Consider the following 19,527-nt stretch of genomic DNA (forward strand, 5'->3'; position numbering starts at 1 on the left):
TATGTCTCTGTTCAGCTCACAGTCAAAAGTGCTGGATTCATGTCCTGGATACTTCCTACTTTTTGGGGAAAAAACTATTTAGTCTTTCTGAGTCTCATTTGTCTCTGCAAGCAATAATGCTTAATTTCCCTTGGTTTTCTATTCAATCAAGTGTTTATTGGTCATCTACTATGTGCCATCATTCTAGGAGATTTAGCAGTGACCAACAAAAAGATCCCTGTTTCACATGTTTGTATCTTTGTCCCTTGAGTTTCCTTTCTTTGGGAAGCTCTTTCTTCCCAGATCCATTCTTCTTCTTCCTTACTCCCACTCACATTTTTGCTTCTTTATTTTCTGCTCATCCTCCTAGACTGAAGTCTGACATCCTTTCCTTTCTTCTAGGAAGTCTTACATGGCCCCTGGCAGAGCACTGGCCACTGTTTACTAAAAAGTTGGGGGCTCGGTTTATACACCTCTCTTCCCCATCACCTGTGAGCTTCCTCAGGGCAAGGGCTGATTTCCTACACCTTTGGCATCGGCATTGCCTATCCCAGGGTTAAGTTCAGGGTAAAGACTTCGTACAAGTTAAGGAGAACTTTTGTTGTCGTGTAGCCAAATGAGCCAGTGTGATGGCCACTCAGGTCCTATCTGCTGGGTTAGCATATCAAGACGGTAGTCCTGCCCCTGAAACCAGAACTCATTCCAGGTGGTTTTCAGGGGGTTCAGCCACATGACAGGGGTGATTAGGTATAAAGAGCCCTGGAGTTCTCTGGGCCAAAAAACCTGCCCTCTTCAAGCCTCGATTTTGTCAGTTAAGTGGCTACCTTCCCAAGGTTATCTGGGAGACTTAGAGAAAGTATACTTGAAGTACCTGGCATCTAAGAATAATGACTTCATTGATTAAATGCTTATTATATATTCAGATTAAAAGTCGCTTTACATATTTTAGCCAATTTAATCAACACAACAGCCTGTGACAGAGCTGTCACTATCTGTATCAACTTACAGATGAGGAAACTGAGGCACTGAATGTTTAAGGTACTTGCTTAACGCTACACTGACACAGCCAGTAAGGGGTAGAGCTAGGAAGGAGACTGACCTTGACTGCTACAGCCCACTGTGCCCAGGAGCTGCAGCTGCCACCAAGACCCAGCTCAGAAACTTCCAGACGGCTTGGTAGCATAGGCTGCAAAAACCTGCCTGATCATTCTCTTCCTCATTCCTTTAGAGCCAGTTCCTACTTCAGGCAGTGAAGTCAAAGCTTCCTTTGAAGTCTTCTCCCCTCTCTCCTGATAAGGCCTCCGGCAAGAGTTGTTTCCTTATCTCAGCAGCAAAGAGATTGTCCAAAGACAGCAGCAGCATCCACCCAGGAAGTTCAGGAATACTGATGATAAAACAAATTGATAAATTCAATTTCAAATGTATGGAGAAAAATTGATAAGTTCATTCATTCATTTACCTAACAAATATGTATTGAGTACCTACCTACTCTATGCCAGTGTGGAGAATTAACTCTAAACAAAACAGCTGAGGCCCCTGGCCTGATGAAGCTTATGTTCTTAGGTTGACCAGAGGCGGATCCATAGGGGTGTGTAGAAACCTCAATTCTTGCCTCTTTAGAAGAAAGAGTTTGACCAAGGAGCAGAAGGCAGAAGGAGAGACTGGGGAAAGTTCTAGAACAGGAGTGAAAGTTTACTAAAAAGCTTTGATGGCTGGGCACGGTGGCTCAAGCCTATAATCCCAGCACTTTGGGAGGCCCAGGCAGGTGGATCACCTGAAGTCAGGAGTTTGATACCCAGCCTGGCCAACATGGTGAAACCCTGTCTCTACTAAAAATAAAAAAAAAAAAAAGCTGGGTATGGTAGGGTACACCTATGATCCCAGCTACTCGGGAGGCCAAGGCAGGAGAACTGCTTGAATCCCTGTTGCGGTGAGCTGAGGTCACACCCCTGCACTCCAGGCTGGGCAACCGAGCGAGATTCCAGCTCAAAAAATAAAAATAAAAATAAAAAAGCTTTACAGCAGAAACATAAGGAAGGAAAGTGCACTTGGAAGAGGGCCAAGCAGGAGACTTAGAAGTTTGACCTTTTGACTTGGGGTTTTACATGTTGGCATGCTTCTGGGGTCTTCTGTCCCTTTTTTCTTGATTCTTCCCACGGGATAGGCTGTCCGCATGTGCAGTGGCCTGTCAGTGCTTGGGACTGGAGCATGCGCAGTGTGTTTACTGGCGTTGTACCTGTGCTGACTTGAGACGGTCTTCCCTTACCAGCCGAATGTCCCTTAGGAGGTCAAAACCAGTTAATCTCCACCACTTTGCCTCTTAGGGCACATGTGTGAGCCCACTCACCCAACTGCTGAGATCTTATCAGGAAGCTACTGATCACCAGTTTCAGGTTTTTCCTTTCTATAGGGAGACTGCATTTCCCTGTACTGACTAGACCAATTATTATTTTGGAGAAACAGTTAACGACCACCTGAACATCACCTGATGGTCTCCTGACACTCTTGGCGGTGGGTGGGGGAGCCTCTCCTGCCCTATTCATGTCTGACTAGCTACCTACTGTAACAGTATGAATCCCTTTTTAACACCTTCATTTACAGGAAAGAAAATACAAGAATGCTTGAAAAAAAGACCCAAATACCAACATTTGGACAAACTCAACAAATAAAAGAAGAAAAAAAAAGTGACAGGATTAAAAAAAACCACGGCCTTCTTGAAATAATTCATGAAAGGATGTTTTGAAATAGCAAGTGTGTCCAGTATAGGTATAATGAAATTTGACTTACCAAAATTTCATTTTTTTCCAAGAATTTGTGATATAAAATGAAGCTTACCTTTCACAGCAAAGGCAAGGTCATCCCTCTGTTGGAGGACACAGTGCTGCTGGTGACTCTTGAAGACATCTCAACCTACATACAGTGGCTTCAAAATGTATGCCTTCAGCTCTGTCTCCTCCCCACTCCCAAGCTTCAAACTCAGATATTCAGCTGCCTGCCTGTCTATAGATCCTCCTGGGTGTATAACATCATCTCAGCTCCAGCAAAACCAAAAGATAAATCTTGATTTGCACCCAAATCTTGTTTTGTTTTGTTTTTTTTCCTTGCCCTTAGTCTTTACCACTTCTTTAAATGGCAACACCTATTCAATTGCTGAAGCCAAAAACTTAGGAGGCACCCGTAGTCTGTACTTTGGCTATCAATAGCAAAGGCAGCTGTTGTTCGATTGGACAAGCACAAACCTTGTTCTCCATGGTCAAGCCTAAAACTGGGAACTTTTATGAATCTATATATAAATATAATATCTTTATGAGAATTCGTGGATCGTATCAAGGATAATGAATAAAAAAGCTTAATAAAAAGTTCATAAGTCTACTGAGGAATGTAATGCATGCTTAGCACATTATTTGTCTGTGCTGAGACATACATACATAACTATGCAATTTTCATGTGCAAAAATCAACAATTTAGGTATTTTATAATTCCCACTCTCATCTGACAGATAAGAAAACAGGCCACAAGACATATGTGTGTGTTTATGAGATGTGTATATATGTATATATGAGATGTATATATAAGATGTGTATATACATATATGTTAAATGTATATGTTAAAATGTCTAAAAAACACACTGGCCCTATATCTTTCATATATATGCAGTCATCCACACCAACCCTAGGCTATGAGGCTTCTCTCTCCAGAGAAAGAGGCTCCATCTAGAGTAAAAAGGTCATTCGGCCGGGCACAGTGGCTCACACCTGTAATCCCAGCACTTTGGGAGGCCAAGGCAGGTGGATCACGAGGTCAAGAGATCGAGACCATCCTGGTCAACATGGTGAAACCCCGTCTCTACTAAAAATGCAAAAATTAGGTGGGCGTGGTGGCGCATGCCTGTAGTCCCAGCTACTTGGGAGGCTGAGGCAGGAGAATTGCTTGAACCCGGGAGGCAGAGGTTGCAGTGTACCGAGGTCGCGCCATTGCACTCCAGCCTGGGGAACAAGACCGAAACTTCGTCTCAAAAAAAAAAAAAAAAAAAGTCATTCATCAGATTTTGATATTGAAGTAGCATGAAAAGCCAGAATTTACCAAGAGAGAAAAGGATTTTCTCTATTTCTCTTTCTCACACACACATAAACGGAAGAGAGAGGGTCAGTGTTGAAAGAGATGTATCTGAGAATGAACTTTGTGCTGGGGAGTCCCAGGAACTGTCCCTGATGAGGAGGAGACCAATTCTTTGGTGAACTGATTGCCCTGTCATTGCTGAGTGGGGAGGTGGACACATGGGAATGCTGAGAAGGTGACATTTTACAATAGCAATGACATGGGGCTTGAATGTTTGTTCACATTACACCTAGAAGTATACAAAAATGTAGTGAATGGTAAGGAGGAGAGAAATCAACATTTAGTCCAGTAAGTAATACAAACAGCCTCTGGAAGGGATGCATCTCTCAGTTCCACACTCAGTGGTTCAGATTCCACACCACTCCTTCTCTGCGAGGGTCAGCTGGGTTTATAGAAGAGGACATCTATATAAACCCAGGACATCTTGGAGGCAGGGGAAGAAGGACCTGGGTCGGGGATCCCCACAACCATGCTTAGCCCCAAAGATTTGGTAGGAGGATTCATGGGACTCAGCATATAGTCACACTCGTGGCTATGATTTATTACAGTGAACGGATACAAAAGAAAATCAGTGAAAGGAAGAGACACCTGGGGCAAACTGGAGGAGACCAGATGCAAAATTCCAAGAAGTCACACAGGGTATACTTAGTTCATTTTGAAAATTCCACATATGTGGAACGCTCACTCCTGAGGAAGTGTCACTCAGCCTAGGAGTCAGTCCAAGGATTTTACTGAGGATCGGTCATGTAAGCATCTGTGGCCTAGGATGTACCAAAAGTCCAGGCTTCCAGAAGGAAGGCAGGTGTTCAGCATAAACCACATTTTTGTACAAAGAGTTCAGGTGCAGTGTGCTGCTCTTATCCTTTTGGGGAGTGCTGAGAACCCACACCAAATCCAAGTTCATAGATGCCAGCCAAGGGTCTCAAACTGACTATGTTAACTCTTTTCTGCCTGGGGCCTCAGAGACACATGTATGTCCCTCATCCCTGGACTGGAGGCCCTTGAGTCACAGTAGGTTCTAGGTTTTGCTGGAGGCCATTTGCTCTCTGGAGCCCTGCATAGCCCGAGCAGGCCATCTAGCCAGCCAGGCACTTCCTTCTGCCAGTGCTACTACCCCGGGCTGGATGTGACCACATGGAAACTTCCTTGCCATACTCTCCCCTCCACTGGTACACATGGGGAAGTTTAGCATGACCTTCTCACTGTCTAGTAACCTAAATGCCCCTTGGGTCCTATTATCCATCTGTGTTTGTCCCGAGGTGGGGAAGGGGAAGGGGAACAAGAACTCTGGCATTTGAACTGCTCACTCTGCCTCCTTCTCTTTTCTCCTGCCCACAGAACACTGAGTGGGAACACATGGCTTCCCATGTCTCCAAAGCTACAACAACACAGCTGGAGTAAAACCAGCACTTGGGCAGCCAGTTTTAGCTGTTGTTAATGTGTTAACACATTACATGACCTAATGGCCACATAACAGGACCTTGGGGAGTATAGAAAATCCTTTTTCTCTTAGCAAAGTCTGGCTTTCATGCTACTTTTTTTTTTGAGACAGATTTTTGCTCTTGTTGCCAGGCTGGAGTGCAGTGGCGTGATCTCGGCTCACTGCAACCTCTACCTCCCAAGTGATTCTCCTGCCTCAGCCTCCCAAGTAGCTGGGAATACAGGTGCCTGCCATCACGCCCGGCTAATTTTGTATTTTTTTAGTAGAGATGGGGTTTCTCAATGTTGGTCAGGATGGTCTCGAATTCCTGACCTCAGGTGATCCACCCGCCTCCGCCTCCCAAAGTGCTGGGATTACAGGCATGAGCCACCGTTCCCAGCTTTTTTTTTTTTTTTTTTTTTTTGCTCTCCCCACCCCTTTTTAAAATTTCTGTGATGGAGTCTTGCTCTGTCATCCACACTGGAGTGAAGGGGCTCAATGTTGACTTACTGCAACCTCTCCCTCCCAGGTTCAGCGATTCTACTGCCTCAGCCTCCTGATTAGCTGGGATCATAGGCATGCACCACCATGTCCAGCTAATTTAGTATTTTATTATTTTGTTTACTTTTAGTAGAAACAGGGTTTTACCACATTGGCCAGCTGGTCTTGAACTCCTGACCTCAGTTGATCCACCTGCCTTGGCCTCCCAAAGTGCTGGGGTTACAGGCATGAGCCACTGTGCCTGGCCTCATGCTACTTCAATATCCAAATCTGACGAATGACCTTTTTGCTCTAGATGGAGCCTTTCTTACACTGGAGAAAGAAGCCCCATAGCCTAGGACTGGTGTGAATGACTGCAAAGGTGAGTGAAATTTTATATTCCCCACCTTTCTTTCCATGATTTTCATCCCAGAAATGATAGTTTGCATTTGTAAACAGCTTTCATGAACTTTTGGTTATGATAACTCTGATTGAGGCAGACATGTCTATTATACAGACAAAAACACGGAGTCAAAGAGGGCTAGTTAAAGCCGGAGTTTGGGCTTGAATTTCCATCTTCACACTTGACTTTAGTAAACTTCTTGCTACATATTATTTGTTGCTAGCATCAGTTCTTCATTGACTCTTGTCATCTATGAGCAGGTGCAGATGCTATAAGAACATCTGTTCTTTCCCAGCTACTGTGCTAGGCTGAATGGTGGCCTCCAAAAGATATTCCCGTCCTAATCCATGGAACTTGTGATTATGTTACCTTGAATGGCAGAAGAGACTTTGCAGATATGACTCAATGAAGGATTTTGAGATGGAGAGATTATCCTGTGTTATCTGGGTAGACCTGATGTAATTACAAGAATCCTTGTAAGAGGGAAGCAGGAGGAAGGGAGGGAGAAAAAGAGAGAGAGTTGGGGGAGGAGTCTGTATTATGGCTTTGAAGACAGAGGATGGGCCATGAGCCAAGTGATGCAAGTGACTGACCTCCAGAAGCTAGAAAAAGACTAGGAGACAGACGTTTTCAGCCTCTGGAGGGGATGCAGCGTTGCTGACACCTGGATTTTAGCCCACTGAGACTGATTTTGGACTTTGGAACTCCAAACTGTAAAATGATACATTTGTGTTGTTTGAAGTCACTAGTTTGTGGTAATTTGTTACAGCAGCAAAAGCAAACGAATACATGCAGTATCCTCTCCTACTAACTATGATGGAATCCAACTTGGCCTCTCCAGGTAGTTGCCTCTTGGAGAAGCCTCCTGGCCCCATTCTTGGTCTGGTGATGTGGGTGGGGCTGACCTCATTTTTGGCTCCAGGGCGGAATATAGCCTCCAGGCCTGGGTAACAAGCACGCCACATTCTCTGGTCGGAGGTAAGCTGGTCAGAGGTAAGCAAGGCCCTTCAGAAGGCAGCTCTAGACTCTTTCTGGCACTTTTGGGAAGGGGGTGTGTCCTTTCCACAATGGATGCTGAGCCGAAGGGAAGCCTGGAACAGGTGGCAGCCACTTGAGAATGAAAACAACCCAAAAGAAAGTGGAGCCAAAGACTAGAAAGAGAGGCATTCCCCTTCAGACACAGCTAGAAACCGGAATCAGGTCATGTGTAAAGACAGCTCAAAGATCTCAATGACAGGAGCCCATCAAGTCTCTCTTTGTTTAAGCTAGTTGAAGTTCTGAATCCTGATGTTTCTAATAGTGATATGTGGTTAGGAGTCACATAGATTGGATTATCTGATGATTGATTTTGTTGAAGTTAACACTATGGAGCATGATCCAGTACTTTCAAGAGAAGGCACGTTAGTACCCAAACAGCACTGATCTTACAATTAAAACCAGAGAGAAAATGCGAGTCCCTTTCCCCCAGAGGATGCTCCTGCTGAGAGCTACTACTTCAGTTCTTGTTACTTAACAAATCCTAACCCTTATATATTGGTATATTGCTTTCTCAGGCTTCATCTCATGCAGCTATGGAGACCAGGGAAAGGGAATGACTGGCAGCAGGACACATGTCGGCTGGTGGCCAGGCGGGGATAAGAACTCTGGCCCTGAGCGCTGTGTGCTTGCTGAAGCATGCTGCTCCAAGCTTTAGGTGAGCACAGTCACTCCTGTTTCTGTGGCTCTGAAAACTCACACCCTGCTGTGTGCAATTAGTTCTTGCGGCTCTCCTCTTGCCGATCAGCATCCTTAATTTCATTTTTGGAGCCTAGCTTTATCATTATCATAAAGAGATTATCTAACATCTTGAATATTAAAAATCTGACTCCACAGGGTAAGATTTGCATTCCAAGGTTATTGTTGTTTACCAGCAATCTGCTGTTTTTTGAGACTCCTCACTCTGAGGGCAAGAGACAGCTCCCCCAGCTCCCCTATGGAGATCACATTGAAAAGCCTCTTCATTTGAGTTCCTAATATTGATGGTATTGATTTGTCACATCTCCACGAACCAATCTCAACTGACAATTCTAGAATCAACCAGAACAAGAAGGGACTTTAAAATTACTTGGTCCAATTCTTGCATTTTCTAGTTGGAAAAGTAAAACTTGAAAGTCAAGAACGTAAGTCAGAGTTCTCGGTTAGAGGCAAGTACTCTGCTAACTTAAGAACACGAATGTTTTAAAGGTAGCTCCCAGACATCCCAGGAGAGTCAGAGAAGCAGGTATATGCCTACACAACCGGAAATGAGAGCTGTGGGGGCTGCCCTAGTAAATATATCACTATCACTGTCTGCAGTAGGTTGAATGGTGGCCATCGAAAAGATACATCTACATCCTGACCTATACGTGTGACCTTACTTGGGAAAATCATCTTTGCAGATGTAATTAAAGAGATGGTTCTGGATTATCTTAGTGGGTCCTAAATCAAATAACAAATAACAAGCCTTTATAAGATACAGAAAAGGAGACAGCACAGACACAGAGAAGGCCATGTGAAGATGGACGCAGATACTGGAGTGATGTGGGCCCAAGCCAGGGAACACTGGGACCACCAGAAGCTGGAAGAGGCAAAGAAAGTCTATCACCTAGAAAGCTCAGAAGGAGCACACGGCCCTGCCAGCATCTTAATTTCAGGTTTCTGGCCACCAGAACCATGAGAAATTACAGTTCTGTTGCTAGAAGTCACCAAGTTGGTGGAAATTGGTTCCAGCAGTCACAGGAATCGAATACACCACCATTTGGCACAGATTCCATGGTTGACATGGATGAACCTGGGGCTGGTTCCTGTAAACTCTTTACAGCTACTCCAAGAGCCAGACTCTGCCTTGTCACCCTTGACAATGGCATGCACATCTGATGGGCAGAGCCTGGGTCGCTACCACTCCCTGGCTGCCAGGGACTCTGGAGGAGCAAGCACTGGTTCCTACCTGGGGTGGGAAGGACTTTCATGTAGGATGCCCAGAGACGCTGGGGTCCCTCAACATGGCAGGCATCCTTGACAAAGTGATTTGCCCAAAGTCACTAAATTAATCTGCTCAGGCTGCTATTACAAAGCGCCATAGACCGGGTGGCTGCAGCAACAGACGTTTATTCTCTTCACTCTCTGGAAACTGGAAGTCCGAGGTCAGGGTGCCAGCAGGGTTGGTTTCTGGTGAGGCCTGTAGACAGCTGCCTTCTTGCTGTGTCCTCACATGGCCTTTCCTTTGGGCAGGCACAAAGAGGGAGCTATCTAGTGTCCCTTTCTCTTCTTGCAAAGATGTCAGTCCTATTGGGTTAGGGCCCCAGCCTCATGACCTCACTTAACCTTAATTACCTCCTTAAAGGCCTTCTCTCCAAATACAGTCCCACTGGGGGTTAGGGCTTCAGCAAGTGATTTTTAGTCCTAACGGTCTCACAGTAGTTAGAGGCATGCTGAGATTTGAGCCTAGACCTCATGACAGCAAACCTACCTCTGAGTTCAACCCCCATAAGATTTGGGCAGGCTGGGTCACAAATGCATTTAGAAAAACAAAGGTATTTAGGAAATAGAATGATACTTACCATGACTGGTCTTTGGCATCCTTAGCTTACTGCCTAGTACCAAGGGGCCACAAAAGGGAAAAGATCAATCTCCTTAGACATGGTGGCCCAGGTATAAGTTCTGCCTCTCCACCCGTACCTCGTGATCATATTCAGGGCTCTTAGTGGCAAGCAAGGGAAAACAAAGGAATTAATTGAAAGTGTTGTGAGTAACACAGAGAAATGCTAAAAAGGCTGGGAAATGGCTTGAGAATCACCAGGAAGGAAGGAAGGTCAGCAGTACACACGGCTGGTCCGGCGAGGCCACCCCAGCCACAGCCATTAGATTTGCTGCAGCCACCATGAAAGTGGGTTCTCTGCCAGCTCTGCTGCTTTGCATCACCAGCTCCTGTCCCAGCCCATGCCGTGGGTGCCTCTGAGTGCTCTGACTTAGGTTTGCGTAGTCCTCACAGCATCCTGAAACTATGTATCATGAGTCCCATTTTACAGATGAGGAACCCGAGGCTGAAATGTGTTATGTAACTGTGACTCCAAAGCCCACTCTCCCACGCATCACAGTGTGGTAACTCCATCCCACAGCTGGGATAAGAGAATTCCAAAGCATACTTCAAAGAGGTTGTTCCAGCTGCTTCTACCAGCAACACATGGGTGGCTCCTTTGCATGTCACCCTTTCCAGCCTCAAGGGAAATGTATTATTTAACAAAAATCTTTGGTAATTTGATAAACTAAAATGGTGTCCTATTGTTTTGGGTTAGCCTTTTTAATTATTGAAGTTGGATGCTGTATTAGTCCAACCTTTATCAGCTGTATTTTCACACTGCTGATAAAGACATACCCAAGACTTGGAAGAAAAAGAGGTTTAATTGGACTTAGAATTGCCTATGGCTGGGGAGGCCTCAGAATCATGGCAGGAGGTGAAAGGCACTGCTTACATGGCGGCAGCAAGAGAAAAATGAGGAAGAAGCAAAATTGGAAACCCCTGATGAAATCTCATCAGATCTTGTGAGACTTATTCACTACCATGAAAATAGTATGGGAGAAACCACCCCCATGATTCCAATTATCTCCCATTGGGTCCCTCCCACAACACGTGGGAATTATGAGAGTACAATTCAAGATGAGATTTGGGTGGGGACACAGAGCCAAACTATATTAGATGCTTCCTTATATTTTATTATCTGGCATATTTCCTTTGTGTATGTGTGAAAAATCCTGCCCATTGTTTTTGTTCGTGTGTCTTTTGGGATCATTGTGGGGTTCTCTAGGTGTCTAGATGAGCTCTTTATATATCACAAAGAAGTTTTTCTTTCTCTTATTTTAGATTCATGGAGTACCCGTGCAGGTTTGTTACATGAGTATATTGAGTAATGCTGAGGTTTGGTCCTTCAATGATCCTGTTGCCCAAGCAGTGAATAGAGTAGCCAATAGGTAGTTTTTCCACCCTTGTGTCCCCCATTCCCTTCCCCACCTTGTGGAATTCCCCAGTGCCTACTGTTCCCATCTTTGTGTCCTTGTGTACCCAATGTTTAGCTCCTACTTTTAATGGGAGATGTGTGCGCATATCACAAAGAAGTTTAATCCTTTATCTTCTTTTCCCTTCCCTTCCCTCCCCTCTCCTCCCCTCCCCTCCCCTCCCTTCCCCTCCTCCTCTCCTCTCCCCTTCTTTCTCTTTCTCTCTTCTCTCTTCTCTCTCTCTCTCTCTCCCCCCCTCCCCCCATCTCTCTCTCTCTCTCTCTCTCCAGACTCTCCATTTGTTGTCCATGCTGGAGTGCAGTGGCACAATCTTGGCTCACTGCAACGTCTACCTCCCAGGTTCAAGTGATTCTCCTGTCTCAGCCTCCAAAGTAGCTGGGATTACTGGTGTGCACCACCATGCCTGGTTAATCTTGTGTTTCTAGTAGAGATGGGATTTTGCCATGTTGGTCAGTCTGGTCTCAAACTCCTGACCTCAAGTGATCCACCCATCTTGGCCTCCCAAAGTTCTGGGATTACAGGCGTGAGCCACTGCGCCCAACCTATCTTTCATTTTTCAATGAATATTTTCACCACATTTTTATTTGCTGTTTAGCTTTGCTTCTCTTCCTTTGATGTACAAAATATTTAACAAATACTTCTCAGGCTGCCCACATAATGCAAGGGATTGTTTTAGGCAAAAAAAATCTTTCTGAATACTTAGATAATTCCTTTTTTTGGACTCCCTGCCATGTCCCAGTCCTTTGCGTGAGCAGGTTTATAGAGAGCCCTTTCATCTTTAGAGAGAGGGCCAGAAACAACTCTGAGAGGCATGGTTTTTCACTGCACTTTAGGGCAAAAAAAAGACAAAGGTGAGAATTGTTTGCGCCAATTATTTACGCAGACTCATTTTATCCTTCTTTCTAAACAACTATTTGTAGGGAAGGAGAAGAGGGGGACAGGGGCTTTAAAAGTCACAAGATTAACCTGCGGAAAGGAAAGTCCCTAGAAGAGAGCAAGACTGTGAGTGTGAAGGGAGGACCCAGCTGCCTGGGGGGAAAGCTCTCCTCCAACTCCCTGTTTCCTATTCTGCACCCCCAACTTCTCCCAAGCTCCTTTAAAGGTTGATCGTGACAAGAAGCGTGGAGATGGTATTTATAGCCATTGGTAGAACATATAGCTACGAGGCCAAGTGCTGTGGTGGTTCACACCTGTAATTCCAGCCCTTTGGGGAGGCTGAGACAGGAGGATCATTTGAGCCCCGGAGTTCAAGACCAGCCTGGGCAACACAGTGAGACCCCTATCTTTCCAAATAATAATAATAATAATAGCCAGGTGTGGTGGCGTGCATCTATAGTCTCAGCTCCTCATGAGGCTGGGGTAGGAGGAGATGGAGGCTGGGAGTTTGAGGCTACAATGAGCCATGTTTGCATCACTGCATTCAGCATGGGCAACAGAGTGAGACCCTGTATCCAAAAAAGAAAAAGAAAACAGAAAAAGAACATATGCTGGATACTCTCAGACTCTCAGAAGCATCGGCCTTGGTGCCTTATCACCTTGGTTCAAATCCCATCCCGCCTCTGCCAGTTAACAGATGCCTAAATGAGAGTGAGTCCCTTAATCTTTCTGAGGGTCAGTTTTGTCATTTGTGTGAGGGGATACTCACTTGTGTGATTGATGAGGATCAGTGGTCGCATATGTAAAGTGCATAGCAGAGTCTGCCCACAGTGGGTGTGCAATCAGAGGCCATTCTAACATACCAGGGAATTAACTGGCAAGTTCTCATGTGTCATCAGTGTGCAGTCAGCATCGCACAAGTTCTGTGACAGCAGGTTCTAACAGTCAACCTGCATGAACTTGTATGGTGTGGCCAAGGAGATAGGGCACAGCTCACAAAGTGACTCTGCAGCTGTATGTGACAGTGCAAAAGTGCTAAATTATAGAGGAGCGGTTTAATTCTTCTCAGCAGAAAGGTAACTCCATGGTTTGAAATAATTAGGAAAAGCTTCATGGAAGAAGTAGGAGTTTAAGTTGGGTGTTGATGCTTTAAGAAACATATTCTTTGATTAGACAGAATATTTTTCCATCTGAAAATAAAAATACATACTTTCCTTTTAAACAATAATATGTACTCTTTTAAAAATGCTTAGACAATATAGTAAATCAATTAAAAAATCTGACTGCCCAAGAATACCTACTATCAATACTTTGTTGTATGAAGTACATATATATTTGTATACAAATACAATTTTGTTTGCCTATTTATGCAAAAAAGGAGAATATTTAAATATTGTATTGTAGAATATTCCATAATACAGAGGCTTTATAATTTGTTTAAATCATTATTGTTAAACATTTAGGTTATTTTAGCATGGCTAAGTATGTGAATGCCTCAGTTTAATTGATCAATAGCTTAGGGATTTTGGCCCAGTTATGGCTGGATCACTTTTCAGAAAGGTTATAAAAGTTGTGTCAATTTATACTACCTTCCACCACCAGTTTATAAAGGTTCCCTTTTCCCTACATCCTTCACAGTATTGGCAATTGTCAGTATTTTACAGTCATTGCTAAGCCTCCAGGTAAAAATTATATCACTCATTTAATGTGTATTTTTAGACTACGCTGTGTTAATCGTGGTAATACACGGTCCTAGCTCTCCCCTCTCAGATCTCGGAGACCAGTAGGTTAAAGAGACATTAAGAAAGTAATTACTGTAAATGTGATGAGGGGTGTTAGAATGTGCATTTCTTGGATCATCCAGTCAGGTCCTTAATGAATAAAGTAACACAGGCCCCTTGTGTTTTGCAGTGATGTGGCCTCTTGTTTCTTGATGGACAGATGTACTTTTTTGTCTGTTGTTAACTCATGGAATACAAAAGATGGTAGGTGAACAACAGAGAGCATCCTGAAGGATTTTCTAGAAGAACAACATGAACCGGATTATGCTTTTCTGGCCTCATTTCTACAACATCCTCAGAATCTTGTCTATTATTGATGCCTTGAGGACCATATGTTGCCTATGAGGATATGTCCCGATGTAGCATACTCTAATTGCACAACATGGGACAAAATAATAATACAATAAAACGGTGCTACAACAACTGGATATCAGTATGAATTTAAAAATGGGCAAATGATTTGAACAACCATCTTATAAAGAAATTTGTGAAAGATTAACAAACATGCAAAGATACTCAACACCGCTAGTCATTAAGAAACTATAATTCAAACTACAATGAGATAGTAGTTTGATTTATAGTAGAATGGCAAAAATTACTCAGTAGAATGGCAAAATTAAAAAGATTGACAACACTCAGTGTTGGTGAGGATGTGGGACTCTCCTACCTTGCTGGTGGAAATCCAAAGGGATGCAGCCACTTTGTAGAAGAGTTTGGCAGTGTTTTATAAAGTGTCCTAAGTATTTTCCCATGATAAATTAAAATATTTAATTTTAATTCTTTACATATAAATATTTGTATGCAGATGTTCATAGCAACATTTTTTGTAACAGCTAACAACTGGAAACAGTGCAAATGTTCATCAGTCACAAACAAATTATGGTAAATCCATGCTCAGCAATAAAAAGGATTTAAATATTAATACATACAACAAGATGAATGAAATTTAAAATAACTTTGGTAAGTTAAAGAAGTCAGGCATGATGGGCTATATCTCGTATGGTTCCCTTTATAGGAAATTCTAGAAAAGGCAAAACTATAATGAAAGCAAAGATGATCAGTGGTTGTCTGGGTCCAGGGTGTGGGCTGGGGAATCAAAAGCAAAGGGGTAAGAGGGAACTTTCTGAATGATGGAGATGCTCTGTCTTGGTTATGGTGATGAGGGTTTGTGTATACCTGTAGGCAATTGCCAAAACTCAGCAGGCTGTATACTTACAATGAATAATGAATAGATTTGGTTTATGTATATTATATTTAAATAAAGCTGGGAGAAAAACATTAACACATCGGAACTTTGCTCTTTTAAAAGGTCTTTCCTTCTTGATTTATTTTTTTTGAGAAGGAGTCTCACTCTGCTGCTCAGGCTAGAGTGCAGTGGTGTGATCTCGGCTCACCACAACCTCTATCTCCTGTGTTCAAGCGATTCTGCCTCAGTCTTCCAAGTAGCTGGGATTACAGGCGCCTGCCACCATTCCCAGCTAGTGTTTGTATTTTTAATAGAGACAGGGGTTTCACCATGTTGGCCAGGCTGGTCTCGAACTCCTGACCTCAAATGATCCTCCCAAAGTGCTGGGATTACAGGTGTGAGCCAATGTGTGCAGCCTCCTCCTTTAGTATTATTTCTATTTTGAATTACATATGAGAGTGGTACATCATGAGCTCCCAGCGCTCAGAGGGTCTCAGCATCTCAATCTGGCCCTGGCACCAGAGCATGAAAGGGCTTCTTGGCCACATGAATTACCGCCTGGCTCTGTCCTTGAAGCTCCCTCAGGTCAGCAGTTCTGTGACTTTTGTGCCACACTTAGAGCACTGGAATTCCTGGTGACACTGGGATCACTGTGCCAGGTTTTAGCCATCCCAGGTACCAGTACCTATGGAGCATCTGCCTCCCAGGCAAAAGGGGGCAGAGCACTTACATATTCCTTCACAAATCCGCCCCCAACATCCCCTTCTCTTCCTGCCATTATCTCTTCCACAGTTTAAACATTTTCTCCCAGGAAGCTTTCATCAAATCCCTCAGGCAAGGTGGCACAAAGCCTGCCTGAAATGGAGGGGGTGTGGAGAAGTGGAAAATAGGAGGATAACACACACAAATGAATATTTCAATAAATTATCCTGCCATGAATGTCAAAGTGTGCTCAAGAAATGCTAATGTCCTCACTGAGGCAACAGGCAGGCAGGGGGCCTGGAAAGACTATCAAAAAAGACCTGGATGAGTTGGTGGATGGGGCACAGGGCAAGCAGCGGAGCTGGCAGGGGTGAAGTGAAAAAAACACAGTGAAGGCACCTGGTGGGGCAAGGAGGGGTGCTGGGGTGGGCAGAGGGCCAGGAGCTAGAGGATTCCTAGTTATGGAGTTTAGGAGTTGATCAGGGGCCACCAGTTGAGAGATATTTGAGAGGGATGAGTGGCTTAGGGAACTGATTTCTGGGCTGTGCCTGGAGCCAGGGAGGTGGCCAGGGATACCCAGAGGGCAGCTGCAGTCAGCTTGGGGTAGGGCTCATGGGCCCCACAGACCTGGTTCTCCATAAGGGTGGGAGAGGAGTCTTTCGGGCCTAAACTGGGTGGAGGAGCAAAGGTGGGATCAGAAAGCGAGACAAATCCTGGCATGGTGGTTCATGCCTGTAATTGCAGCACTTTGGGAGGCTGAGGCTGCAGGATCACTTGAGGCCAGGAATTGCAGACCAGCCTGGTCAACATGGTGACGCCCATCTCTACTAAAAATACAAAAATTATCTGGGCATGGTGGTACATGCCTGTAGTCTAGCTACTCAGGAGGTTGAGGCAGGAGAATTGCTTGAACCCAGGAGGCAGAGGTTACAGTGAGCTGAGATCGTGCCACTGTATTCCAGCCTGAGTGATAGAGACTTTGCCTCAAAAATAAAAAAAAGAGAGAGAATAAGGAGGGATAGTCCTTTCATCTTTTCTCTCCTCGCTTCTTTATTTTCTTCCCAGGCAATTCTTTTCTTCCATTATTTTCTTCTCCGTTCTTTTCTTCCCCCAACTCTTTCTCCTCTCCTTTCCTTCCCTTTCTCTCCTCCCTTCCCCTCTTTTTCTCCCTCTCTTTCTCCCTTTTTCAATCCCTTTCTCTCTTTCTGTCTTCTTAGCCCACCTTGTTCAGAAAAGCCTGCAAAGCAGAGGCTGCTCTCAGAGTCATGTCATGAGTAACCCACTTGTGTTATTTGCGGTTTACCTACCTGTAGAAAATTTGTACCCTGAGATCTCCACATACTGTGGGCAACTGGTTTATAATTCAGCTCCACAAATATTTACTGTGCTCTGGTTAACTGAGTGTCCTTTGTGCTGGAGGTGCCAGAGAGATGCAAATGGCAGTGGCAGTCTTCTGAGGAGCGAGTCTGGGGCCCCTGGCTGATGTTGGCAGAAGACACATCCCTCTCTCCCCTCAAGGATGCTAAAGAGCTCTCTGTCTACTTGTACCCTCAGCCCACTTTTTTCTCCAGCAAGGTGCAGAAAAGGACATCATTGCCAGGTTTGCAAGATCTTAATAAGACAGTACATTATAGGTGTAATCTACAGGAATGAGGAGGAGCTCAGCCTGTGCAGATTGGAAGGGCCGAATAAACATCTGTCAGTCCATTGCCAATGGCACCCACAAGCCCGAATTCTGACTTTACACTGATTTCTTCCCCAGCTACAAATTCTACAAGATCATCAACATAAAGAAGACTTTCTCCTCAACCCATTTTTCAGGGCCATGCCAGGCTTTAAAATGGACAGGCCCCAGTTTCATTTGCATGTTGTTGGATTTGGAGAGTCAATCGATCAAGCCAGGTCTCATGGTCAGCACAGTGCCAAACTACAGAATCTTTCAGGGTGAAATGGAATTTAGAAAGATGAGGGAGAAAGGATTGAAGAGTGATCTGTTCCTCTTTTAACGTTCAAAGCATAAAATCTTCTTTCTCCTCAGACTTGTCAGTGAATACGGTCCTTTATTTGGCTAATATTTATTATATAGCATAAGATGTAACAAAATTTTCTTAGGCTAGGAATGGAAAGAGAGTGATGATTCTAACTGTAGTTGGGCAGTTTAGAGTGTGAAGAAGGAGAAAGAATTTTTCCATCACCCCGCAACGTGCACAGAACCACAGAATCACAGACCATTACCACTGCCCATTGTCATGGATTTTAGAGGTGATCTAATTTACCTTCTTAGTCCAAGTAGGCCTCACCTTTCTATGTGCCAGTCATTGTGCTGGGCATTAGAGAGAGACAGAGATGAAGACAACTTGGATCTCCAGGAAGGAGTTCAGCCTAAGTGGGTACATCGGCCCAAAAGAGGTTTGGACCTAAGGCAGCTTATGTGTCACAGCCTTAATCCTCACTGTGTGTTTGGGCAGGTTGCTGATTGTGGAAATGCAAGAACGGATGCTGGGCATGGTTCAACATCCTCCCTCACCATGTGAGCCAACTCCATGACCTCCACGACCCACAGGGAATTAGACTTCTGACATTCTAGGCAAAGGCTTTGTGCAAATGTCCATGCTCCCTGCAAGGAATCCCGTCTTTTTTTTTTTTGAGACAGAGTCTTGCTCCGTCACCAGGCGCCAGACTGGAGTGCAGTGGCGCAATCTCGGCTCACTGCAACCTCCGCCTCCTGGGTTCAAGCAATTCTCCTGCCTCAGCCTCCTGAGTAGCTGGGATTACAGGTGCGCACCACCATGCCCAGCTAATTTTTGTATTTTTAGTAGAGATGGGGTTTCACCATGTTGGCCAGGATGGTCTCGATCTCCTGACCTTGTGATCCACCTGCCTCGGTGGATCACAAAGTGCTGGGATTACAGGTGTGAGCCACCGCGCCCGACCTAGGAATCTCGTCTTAATGGTGATGGTGGAGAGGCGGGGAGGGTACAGTGCAACTCCCATTCCTGATCTCTTATCAACAGAGCAGAAGAATCACTGGAGAACGACTCTGTCTGAAGCTTGTTCAGCCTGGCTTCCTTGAGCAACCAACTCATTCACAGTTGAGTCCAAATTAATACAGTACACAGCGGCTACGTAAATATTGTGCTGTAATTGATTGTCTTCTGTAATCAAAGGCAAGGCTGCTGAGTTTGTTACTTTCCATGTAACTGCTGGAGGAGAACTCTGGGGAGAGGGAGTTGAGGTTGCCCAGGTGATTTTTGTTGCACGGGTCTAGCTGCAAGTTGTGTCTCTGTCTATCCAGGGGAGGATAAGGCCCATTACATCCAGATTTAATAAGAATTTATCAAACGCCTATTTTGTGAGAGGCATTGAAAGACACGTCTCTTATTTCATTATTAATTTAGTATTAGTAATGACTTGATAAGGCACACATGTTAGTCTTTACAATAACATTTTTTTTCCCCTGGCATAAAAGTGTTTCCTACGCTATTGCCTGTGTCCACTTTATTGATTGCAAAACAGCTTAAATGCATGGAATTGGAAATTTGAAGTCAC

At 44.4% G+C, this 19,527-nt stretch overlaps 1 long non-coding RNA gene across 1 annotated transcript in view; it reads left to right on the forward strand.

Moving 5' to 3' along the window:
- The window catches only part of LOC118144325 (uncharacterized), a 42,877-nt gene extending 27,499 nt beyond the window's left edge, over nucleotides 1–15,378 (forward strand). The window contains exons 2-5 of the long non-coding RNA XR_004729043.3: nucleotides 6,316–6,381; nucleotides 7,244–7,380; nucleotides 7,956–8,095; nucleotides 14,221–15,378. This is a non-coding gene — a long non-coding RNA (uncharacterized LOC118144325). The remainder of the gene's footprint in view (nucleotides 1–6,315; nucleotides 6,382–7,243; nucleotides 7,381–7,955; nucleotides 8,096–14,220) is intronic.
- The last annotated feature ends 4,149 nt before the right edge of the window (nucleotides 15,379–19,527 follow it).

Source organism: Callithrix jacchus, chromosome 9 (genome assembly GCF_049354715.1).
Source record: "Callithrix jacchus isolate 240 chromosome 9, calJac240_pri, whole genome shotgun sequence".
Taxonomy (NCBI): Eukaryota; Metazoa; Chordata; class Mammalia; order Primates; family Cebidae; genus Callithrix; species Callithrix jacchus.